This window comes from Scleropages formosus, chromosome 2, assembly GCF_900964775.1.
Source record: "Scleropages formosus chromosome 2, fSclFor1.1, whole genome shotgun sequence".
In the NCBI taxonomy this organism is placed as follows: domain Eukaryota; kingdom Metazoa; phylum Chordata; class Actinopteri; order Osteoglossiformes; family Osteoglossidae; genus Scleropages; species Scleropages formosus.
In genome coordinates this window covers 5206056-5218053 of record NC_041807.1, presented here as the reverse complement: position 1 = coordinate 5218053, position 11998 = coordinate 5206056, and positions in this window count along the sequence as shown.

Here is an 11998-nt window from a genome sequence, read left to right as displayed (position 1 = left end):
CATTTTTTTTTTTTTTTTTCAGCTGAAGAATTGGTTACTTTACCTCGTGAATCTAGCGAGTGGAACTTCATTATCTTTATATGCACTATTTTGAATGATCCTAATGTAGTAGGTACCATTTTGTTTTTGAGGCATCCTGTTCTTGTTCTGGTAGAAACAGTATTTCCCAGGGCTAACTTTCACTATATCTTTCGGAATTTTGTTAGTTTCTAGTTTCTTCTCGCAGCTTATGCTCTTGTGCTTGTATTCTCAGCAAAGTGTTCCTCAGAAGTGGCTTTCTGTACACTCCTTAGGATTCCATACTGTTGGATCCTGTCCTACTGAGTCATGAGCTAAAGGCAGTTAGTGCTTCTAAGCTATTGCTCACTTAATTCTATACTTGTAGTATATAAATATACTTTTTGAAGCAGGATAAATGGGGGCACAGTACTCCAAGTCAGGGCTTTCTAGAATTTTGAAAAGCAACAGAATAGCAGACACTTGGAGGCTCATTACTGAATATCTGAAGTGAGTGTCATCACAGTCATCCTTTACAAAATTTATTTCCATTTACATATTTAGCTGACATATTTCTCCAAAATGACTTGCAGTGATTTACTCATTTACACAACTGGGCAACTTGTACTAAAGCAGTTGTAGGTTAAAAACCTTTCTTAATAGTACCACAGCAAATTAGTTGGATTAAAACTCTAGCCCGAAAGGGGCTGTTAAGGTGGCTTTAACAGCTTCAATGCCAGCAGCCTTCATTTACCATCTGTGCATGCTCTGCAATCCTTAGTGTGTCATCTCTTATTTGTCTGTTTTTAATTTGGTGAATGTAGCCTAAGAGTTGTACAGATCCCCATGGTACTTCACAGTTTACTCCAGCTGATTTTCAAATTACGCTTTGCTTCCTTGTTCATAGCCAGTTCTGTCTTCAATTGCACACACCACTTCAGATTCCTGAGGTCTTTAGCTTAAGGATGTAATATTTAACTTCATGTCATTTTAAAGTCTATAGAAATGTTAAATTATCTTTATTGCTGCAATTTGCCTTTGCGGCACATGTTCCATGTTCGCTATGTATTGTGAAATCTATGTAATCATTTCTGTTATGTTTTGCAGTGTCACTGTCATTTTGAATGCTCTACAGGTTTTATTTACTTTGTGTCCTTCACATTGTGGAAGTTTCTAGGGGCTGTTTTGCAGTGGCCTAAAAACTTGTTCCTTTTGGGACTTCATAGTAAGGAAAAGGTACATAAGTAGTTTTCCATTGTCTACATTTGTGCTTGTTTTTGTGTGGGGAAAGCAGCAGACATGAAAACTCTACACACTCTTTGGCAAAATGCAATTTAGCTCAAAAGTGTAGGGAGGACAAAACAACAGGAACATTACAAGAAAAAAGGAACTGACTGTTGAAGTAATTGAACTAGTGTTATTAATGCAGCTGCAAAAGTGAGCTGGGGCAGCTGGTAGCATAGTGGTTAGAGCTGCTACCTTTGGACCTAATGGTTGCACATTTGAGTATCTAGAGTTTTCATGCCCTGTTGCTTTCCCAATGTAAAGACAAATACAGAAGTAAGCAATGATAAGTGATTTTAAGGCAACAAACTAAATTTCAAAGAGGACAACCACTTGGTGCCCAAATTGTACATGTATCAGTCACAAAAACTGAAAAAAAAGATTTGTGTCCAGGGCAAAATCTCAAAAATGACAACATTTGCCAAACATGGGCAAACTGCATGAGCAAGGTGGAACAGTGGTCACAGGTCAAAGAGATAGACAGACACTTCACAGAATAGCTGCTTAAAAATAACTTTGCCTTTGCTGCACACGTTCCATGTAACCTTAATGCATAAATTGTACTTTTGCTGAGATGTACGCTTCTTTGGACAAAACGTTTGCTAAATGAATAAATGTAAATGTAAACCTGAGCCTTGCACGCCTGGGAATAGGCCTAAACCAACTTTACATTTATTTATTTAGCAGACACTTTTCTCCAAAGCGACTTCCAGTGGATACTACGTAGTGTTATCAGCCCACACATCTTATTCACCAAGGTGACTTACACTGCTCTATACACTACTTACAAAGGGTCACTCATCCATACATCAGTGAAATACACTCTCTCTGTCACTCACACACTATGGGTGAACCATGAATTCTTCCTGAAGGCCTCAAAATGTGAGTTGCAAGATGTTGGTTCTCCTGTACAGGACTGCACTACTGAGACTCTGAGGCAAGCCTAGCCATCTGCAGAGGTATACAGCTGCTGATTTTCCTTTCCAGAGGTTCAACATTTGTTATGGAGACTGTGTATTAACAGACACCAAATGAATCTAGGCAAGATGGTATGTTGATAAATGCAAGCTTTGAACCTACCAGGCAAACCTGACTTGTCTACCTTGGTATGTCAGGCCTCGAGGTAGACGAAGTTGGTTCTCTGGATAGCAACAGTTTCTCTGAGGCTACTGTCACAACCTTTCCAAGAGTCTTGACTGCTTGTTCAGTGATGGGTGGGATACTTGCTCCAGGCAAAGAAACACAGAACTTATTCACCACTTGTCCCTTCTTCAGCATAAAACACCTTGATTTTGTTGGTTTAAAGCTCATCCTTGTCCATGTGATGAACTTCTCTAGGCCTTGAAGGAGCCATCTGCTGCCAGGCACCGATGTAGTCGTGACTGTGAGATCATCCATGTATGCTCTTATGTGGGGCTGGTGAACTCCAATCTTTCTCAAGGGACCTCTGCTTCTACCTTCACTGATTTTACTACCATGCTCATGGTGAGTGCAAAAAGTATAGCTGAGATAGAACAACCAGTTACTATACCCTTCTTAGAAAGATGCGAGTCAGATGTGATGGACCCAGAAGTGACACTCATCTTGAAGCTGCTATATTAATTCAGGATGTGGTGCTTGATCTTCATGGGAACATCGTGTATGTGTAGAGCGAACTCAACCAGTTTATGTAGTTTGGAATCATAAGCTTTGGCAAGGTCCAGCCATAAAAAAACCAGATTCCCTTTGCCTTCGTGAATTTCTCCGATGAGTTGTGTAACTACACCAGTGTGCTCCAAACATCCAGGCACTCCAGGGATGCTGCCCTTCTGCACCAAGGTGTCTATGTATGTGTTCTTCAAGAGGAACTCTGTCAGTTGACATGACTAGATGCTGAAGAATATCTTGTACTTCACACTAAGAAGTGAAATGGCTTGAAGCTGGTCGGTATTCTTCAAGTTCTCCTCCTTGGGCATCCAAATGTCCTCTGCCTACCTCCACTGGGAATCAATCTTTCCCCTGCACCATATCACTCTCAGGATTTTAAACAATTGGCAAAGAATTTCTGGGCAATGCTTGTAAACAATGTATGACACTCCACTGGGTTTAGGGGGAGAGGCTGATCTTGTTCTTTTTACCGCCTTTTCAACCTCCCTCCAACAGGGCTCTTTTGTAGCAAATTCAGCAGTGGGGGTACTGGGTTAATGAGGGCCTTCTGTTGTTCAAAGTCTCGTCCTCTTTCTGAGTCACTCAGGGTGCTGAGAAGGTAGGTATAAAGTTTATCCACTGAGCACATGAGGTGGCTACTCTGCTTCTCCCCTAGCAGTAATTAAAGGCATTTTTTTTTTATTCCATCTTAACATGTATCCAGTGTAATTTCACGCATTGTCCTAATACAGAAAGATCTTCTGAGACATATAACACACCCCTTTTCAATGGAGAATAAAACCAAAATGCATGTTTTCTGGGAAAGTCAATAGCATAGTGGTTAGCATTACTGCTTGTTCATCCAAGGCTGGTAAGTTCAATCCCCACCTCTGGCCATAGTACCTTCAAGCAATGTACTTAGCCTGAATTGCTCTAGCAAAATCACTCAGCTGTATAAATGGGTAAATAATTATGAACTTAACCTTGTAAGTTGCTTGGGAGAAAAGCAGAATCAGCAAAATGTAAGTGTTATATGTTCTCCAGGTTTCAGTATAACCAAGCTTCTCAAATATATCCGCTGTATGCTTAAAAATTTGGAGATTCACTTATTGAATATATTCATATACTGTCATTTTTCATCCACTCATTGATTTACTCACTCGATATTGATAACTACTTGTCTTAATACAAAGCCAGGTAGGTCTGTCCAACCTGGAGCCACTAAGCTAATCAGAGTAAGGTAGATATATTTTCTATTGTATCTGAATTTGAATTGCCATGTTCCATTTCCAGAGTGAGAGGACGGACCTAAGGGCAGAGTGAACAGGATGTTTATTAAGGAAGATCCAATAATCATTGTCACAGACAGGTGCAGTTAGCCGAGGTGCAAGTATCGTACTGAGGGAGATCCGGGAGGCAAAGTCAATATTCAGGTAAAGCCTTTGGTCAAAGAGCACAGAAATCCAACCCGGGTCAGTAGGTTTCGGGGGGCAAGGAACGAGGGTAACCAGAATGGCGAGTCGTAGGACGCTTGATGCGCGAAGCAAACAAGATTCCACGTCAGTCTTGGTCCTGCCGCTGCCTTTATGCTTCCGTCTCGACCAGTTCCAGGTGTAACTTGTTGCACCGGCACCGGCAGCGTGGGCATGGTATGAATGGAAAGTGCCCCTATACTTTATAGATTTCAGAGCCCTTGTTTTACACAAATCTTGAGGAAAATTAACTCAGCAGAGAGGGGATATGGGCATAAATAGTGATTACAGTAACTGCATTACAAGAATTGTCTTGTATGATGATAATAATAATAATAATGTAACAACCCGTGTTACTGTTTTTAGCGGGAAATATGTTTTAGTGTTATTGGTTAGTGTTTGACGCATGGGGAAGGCTTAAAGGGGGTGCTTGCGTCTGCTTGGAGAGAGCCTGGGGGTGCTAAACAGGCTGGGAAGGCTGGCTGAGGCGCAGGTCCTGAAGGAAACGGGGTCCTCGGACAGAGAGGATTACTTCCCTGGTGCTGGTGTTCTAATAAATCATTCATGATGAACGCTGCCTCCACGTCCTTCTTCGCCCCATCCAAACCCACAGCGCTGCGTGCCACAATAATAATAATGCTTTCCAAGCAAATCTTCAAGAATGTATTTAGAGTATGTAAGGGAAGTCTGTGTTTAGAGCTGTGTTTTAAAATTGAACACACTTCAGGATCCTGACTCAGATTTGCCAAACCAAATCTTCAGGTTTGAGCTGCACTTTAAGTCTATTATTCTTTAAAAGGGATTTAAAAATGAATGTCAGACTTACGTGGTAACCATGTTAAATTTAAAGAGAGTAATAACTGCTCACTACACACATCCAAAGCTGCTTGTGCAGAGCCGGAGCCAAACCCAGTGCGCAAGGCTGGAGGGGGAGGGAACAAGTCTCGGATGGGACGCCAGTTCGTCGCAAAGGCACCCCAAACAGGATTCTAACCCCAGACCTGCCAGAAAACAGGACCAGGCCAAATCCACTGCACCACCACACCCCTCCTCACTACACACTGCTAAATGTAATTCCCCTTTTTACTACATTTAGGACATTTAGGAAACATTTCGGACAGCCCTTGGTGGTTTCTGCTATAGTACTGACATTAACACGCCGAGCCTCAGCTTTATTTCTGCAATGGTAACAATTTGTCTTAAAGCAGATGCTGCATACAAAAGTCAGAACTTACTTGACAAACACTTGGACTATACCAGGAATGTCTTAAAAACAATAAAAATGACTATTTTTGGTTTGAATGCTGTTGTAAGGTACTGTTTTATATCTCAATAGACATATTTATCCATAGAAAAGTACAACTGTAACCTCTTTTACAACAGTGCTGGAATTTCAAAAGAACTTACAAATAGTATAAGTTGTCAAATAACATTCAAGGAACTTAAGTCCTCACTAGACCTTCAGTTAATTCATTTTGGTGAAAGGACTAGGTTTCTTTTTGATGCTCTTTTATCTGTGTGTGAGTGTTTCTGGGTTAGGGTTTGTATTCTGTGGCAGTCAGGTAATGCAATAAGGCCTACTGCTAACTGGATTCAGCTATTGCTGCTTACCCCCACTATAGGTGATCCAAGGTTTTTTTTTTTTTTTTGTTTTGTCTGCAGTGATTGTTTCTGATATTTTGCTGGAGTATTAGCACTGCAACAGGTGATGCCAGCAGGCTGAAAAAAGTAATCAGGAGGGTTGCCCTGGTAGTGGGAGCTGGGTTGGACTTTCTGGAGGAAAAAGTACGGAGAAGGACTCTTAAACAAATGTCTATCCCTCACAAAACAACACTATCAGCACTGGAAAAACAGAGGAGCATATTCAATAACAGGCTGGTCCAGTTGTGCTCTTCCAAGGAGTACTACCTGAGGACATTTCTGTCAAGGGCCATTAGGCTTTGTAATTTGTCCTGTCACTGTCTGGGTTGTGAACTTTTACTGTCCAGGCACTATGAAGCTGTCTATCCCACTTATATCATCTATCATTATCATTTATCATTCTATAACATTTTAATTTATTTCCTTTTATTACTTTTTTATTTATAGTAGTATGGTAGTAAAGTGGATTGCGCTGAGGTCTCACAGCATCTAAATGAGCCAAATGGACATGGTTCAGTCCCTGCTCAGTCTGTGTGAAATTTGTATGTTCTTCCCGTGTTTGGGTTTCTTCTTGCTGCTCTGGTTTTTCCTCTCAATACATAGACATTTGTTCAGGTGAGCTGGTGACTCTAAAAATTTGCCCAAAGTGTGTGTATGTGTGATATATTACACACCATAGATGGGTAAATGATTGCAAGCAGTTAAGTACAGTATGCACCCTTGTTGCATGTTTAGTGCCCTAGTTAAATTCATTAAGTTCTCATGGTTCTGTCTATCTAACTACAAAGAAGGAACAGAGGACAATAAGAAAGCAGACCCTTCATTTGCATACTTTCTTTAAACTATTTAAGCCATGCAAAATCTAAGACATGCAAAATTAATAAAGCCTATATATCTTTTGCTCAGTATGTAGGCTTTAGTAATTACTTTTCTTGTCTAAAGATTATTGATAGTCCTTAATTTCTCACCTCAATATGCAGCTCACTGCATGTCCCCTGGATGGTGGGGACTTAACAGACTAAGAGAAACTGAACAAAATGGAACAGAAAACATGAAAAAAAAAATGTTTTAGTGTCAATGTCCAAAATTTATTTGACTCATTTTTTTTCAGCAACAATAAAATGTGACAGATGGTTCTGAGGAAGAATAAAAAGTTTATGCTGTATTAGGTATCTTTGTACAGAATAGTGTTTTTGTTACTTTTGTTACTATACTTTTACTGTGATAACTGTTTGTAACTAGTGTACATGACAGATGCTTTATTAGTGAAGAGGTTGTGGGATGTTGTGCGTTAGCATAATTTTTTCTGAAATGAGAAATCTGTGATGTGTCAATGGGAAATGTGTCATCTACTGTCTAAGTTACTGATGCAAGTGATAATAGTACATGTCTTCTAGGGGTGATGTACTGTGAACATGGACAACTGGCAGACATTTCTCTTCTTTTCAGCTCCTCTGCTGGTCAGGCATCATCTTGAAAGTTCTCACAGAACATTTTAACTCAACTGTTCACATTTCTTTTCTTAAAGACCCCCATTTTGCAACACATATGCATGATAATGAATGCTTGTTTTCATTACAAATGAATATTGGGAGTACTTTCAAATGGCTCATGCACGATGAAGTAACCTACATCTAATGAATGATGTCTGTGTTTATTAAATGCAGGTTACCTTAAAGTATCTGTGATGAGTAAGACCTCAGTAGGAGGTCGCTCCTTTAGTTATAGAGCACCTAAACTGTGGAATAGTCTACCAGTTACTGTCAGAAATGCCCCATCTGTTTCTGTTTTCAAATCCCAACTAAAGACTTACATGTTCACTCAGGCATTCCGCCTTGAAATGTAATTGCACTTGCCTTGGTTGTTTTTTACCACCATTATAAAAATGCATAATAAATTACCTCAAGTAACACATTACTAACTCTGTTCTTTCTTCTTGGTGAGCACTACCTCACTACATAAAACCTGAGGAGGCTGGCCAGTGATGACAGAAGAATCCCATGTTAACTGAGGATGATGACCAACTGCCATGACGAATCAAGACATTTCATGCTGAGCTGGGGATCCAAGATACCATTTAGCAACAATATCATTATTACTTGTTAAACTGGCTTACAATTGTTACTTATCTAGAATCCCCAGGAAGGGTGGGCAACCACTGGCCCATGGACCCCCAGAGGTTTTTTCTTCCTCAACCTTCAGTTGGGAGTTTTTGTTCCTTTCCCCTGTGGCCAGTAGGCATACTTATAGCTCTTTAAAAGTATTTTATTATGGTAGCCACTGTCTTCGTTGTTTGTATCTGTTTTTCTTGCCTTATGCCTGTGTTAAAGCGCTCTATGTCACTGCGTGAGAAGAGCACTCTGTAAGAATAAATTGAATTGAATTGAATTGTACACGAGCATTTTTTTCTGAATTGTGACTTTTGTGAGTAGAATACTGTTTTGTGAATGGAATTCTTGCTATACCCACCTGTGTATACGGCTTCCTCATGTGGATGAGTTCACTTCACTCCTGCCAGGAAGCTATCTGTTGAGGCCCCCTGATTCAATACACTGAGAGCTCCACTCTGCAAAACATCTATTGAATGGGTATACTAATCCTAGCAAATCGGAGGCAGCATCTCATAAGGGCATAGCAAAACACACACACACACATTTTCAGAACCGTTTGCCCCATACGGGGTCGCGGGGAGCCGGAGCCTACCCGGCAACACAGGGCATAAGGCCAGGGGGGAGGGGACACACCCAGGACAGGACGCCAGTCCATCGCAAGGCACCCCAAGCAGGACTTGAACCCCAGACCCACTGGAGAGCAGGACCCGGTCCAACCCATTGCGCCCCCATAGCAAAACAATAAAACAATATTATAGCTAGTTCATCGTTCCTCTATCCCTATTTTTTTCAAAGCTTGGGATAAAAATCTCAATACTGCAATTATTTCAGTCAAAAATGTTTAATAAAGTTACACTTACATTGTGAAGTAGCTGAAAGCAGATTGTAGCTGCTACCATTTAATGATGGATTTCTTGAACAGTTAAACTTTCACCGCTAGAACACTAGAACAAGAGAAGATATTGGCCATTTGGTTTTGCATAATAACACTCGCTGTTCAGTCTTTGCATAAGATAGATGTTGTGAAACATTTTTTGCTAAATTGCACACTTTTGAGTGTTTGGCTGAAATTTGTGATATTTTTGTTCAGACACATGATAAATGTTTTGCTGAAACCATATTTACTTTGATGCGGCTATGGCAGATTTTGTTTTTGCATTGAGAGAGGAAAAAGTCAGAGCTCATTCCCAGATTTGTCATTGTGAAACATTAATGCATTGCAGGAGAGGCTGAACAGAAACAAACATACGTGATGAGCAACAGGAAAACATTTGTCTTGCGTTATCTGCCGGTTTGCTGTGCTTGTTGTTTTCTTTAACAAAGAAGGCCCTTCTTCTCTATCAGCTGTCCGAGTCGCAGTGGGGCCAGGATGTCCACTGTGCTTGATAATTGTTATCTGTCTCAAGATTTTTATTGTTTTGTTTCAGTGAGTGGTATTATTTTTTTTCTGTAATTGTAATCCTTGATGGGTCTGACAGTAACAGCTCTATTTGTCTGGCCTGAGAACAGCGGAAGTTTATTCAAAATTATGATGTTAAAAAAAAAATATATATATATATATATATATATATATATATATACACACATATCTGAATATCACGCTATTTTAGACTTTGGAGGAACGAGTATGATTATTTATCAACTTGCAATAGCTTATTTAAGGCATTGTTATTCTTGTGACTTACACTTTCTGTCCATGTTGCTGAGATACATTTAATAAAAGGTAATTGACACTGCTTTCAATCAGTTTTGGAAGTCTGTGGATGCAAGACAGAAGTTAATGAAGTAGCATATTACTTTGGATAACATATTTTTTGGTTTTATTTTTTTGAATAAATTTTTAGTGCTGTTAAGTTTCTTTTCATGTAACACAGATAAAAATACAGCTGCTTATATCATCTGAATCGATCTGAACTCTGCAGGCAGTCATAGTCATGTTTTTTTTTTTTCTTTTCCAACCTGTACAATTACTAGGCCTCTACCCAAAGGATAAACAGAGCTGAAAGGGATAAGGAGTGAGATTTCAGAAAACTTTTTCATAGCAGTTTGTGCTCTAGTTGTGTTTGTGCAAGTGAGGAAATATCCACATTGTGAAAAAAACCATAGACTTTTATTGTGGATTATTGAATAGTTCACCATTTCCTACTTGATTTTTTTCATAAATCAAAACCATCCTTGCAGACCCCTTTAATTTGATGTCTGCTTCTGAAACAAAATGATTTAAAATAAACAGTGTTCCACATGGCGCAGTGGGTTGGACTGGGTCCTGCTCTCTGGTGGGTCTGGGGTTCACGTCCCGCTTGGGGTGCCTTGCGATGGACTGGCGTCCCATCCTGGGTGTGTCCCCTCTCCCTCCAGCCTTCTGTCCTATGTTGCCAGGTTAGGCTCTGGCTCCCTGTGACCCCAAAGGGGACAAGTGGTTCAGAAAGTGTATGTGTGTGTGTGTGTGTGTGTGTGTGTGTGTGTGTGTTCCACATTTTGAGATCAGTCATATTGTTTTGTACATGGCATACATAAAAATTATGAGATATGTTTATTTTTGGTATAGCAGGTGGACTGCAAATTCCTTGTCACTTTGGGAACACAAATCAGACAGGTCTTCACAAATTTACTTTCAAATAATACCGCTCATCCAGCCTTGTTCATCCAGCAAGGCCATCAACAGGAGTGATACTGTTAACTTTGCAGTTAGATGTGCACAATGGACTTGTAACATGCTGCACATTTTTAAGTATCTGAGAATTAAAAAATGTAGGTATGCTGTGGACAATTTAAAATTTAAAAAGCGTATTTATTAATGAAAGGTCACAACAACAGCATAGCACACTTTTAACGTCTTTTCAAGGCTTAACATTTTACAATAGTTAAAAGTTCACCCACCATATTGTGCCTTTTAATAATATTTCAGTGTAACCCTCAGGAAATATTTTCTACAGTTGTCTTAATAAAAAATAACTTTCAGGTGATTCTGATGAAAGATTAAAATCTTGTATGAAAGTCATCTTTATAAATTATTTTTAAGACTTTATTGTTTTCAGTAATTAATGAGATTTGAAAGGTCTTTAGAGGCCAGTGATAATGAAAATACATTTAAAAACCTGGTTATCAGTGACACAGTGACATACAGCCTTCATTTTTTTGTATTTAGCTGCATTTATTTTTTTTGTAATAGTCATAGTGTGTATATACACAGACAAACACACACTTCAAGAAAATATGAAGTATTGAAGTAATTAGGAAGTATGAAGTATTCAGTTACATCAAGAAGAAATATGTGCTGCTAAAATAGCAGTATCAAATAATTCACAGCTTTTCTAATTAAGATTGTGTCACTTCATTTACTTTTTACACAATCTGATGAGTGGTGATAGCTCTTTGAAAGACAAACAAACATGTATTCACATACACAGCATCTCTGCTCTTCACAACTAACATCCAATAAGACTTTTATGTGTTTTTATAAAGCTCTCCTGAAACCATTATACTTACAACCGAGTAACCTGAGAATCTCCTCAGATATTCTTTTTCAGATATTCAAATGTTTATTATAACTAACTAATTGTTGCCTTTAGTGAAATATTAGCTTGCAGTATTTACAATTCAGACCCAATATTGTAAAACATTAAAGCTTCAAAATTTATCTTTATCTTGTACTGTCCATAATATTTTTTTATGCAAAATTCCAAAGTGTTGAATGTGTTAAAAGTGATGCAACATTATTAAGCACAACTATCCCCCATATATCTGAACTGCAGACTATGAAAGTCAAGGAAAAAATGTTGGTGAACTAATCTGGAGACGCAAAAATATATATATACAAAATTGTGTTTTGAATTGGACTGGCATCAAAAGTAAAATTTAGAGACT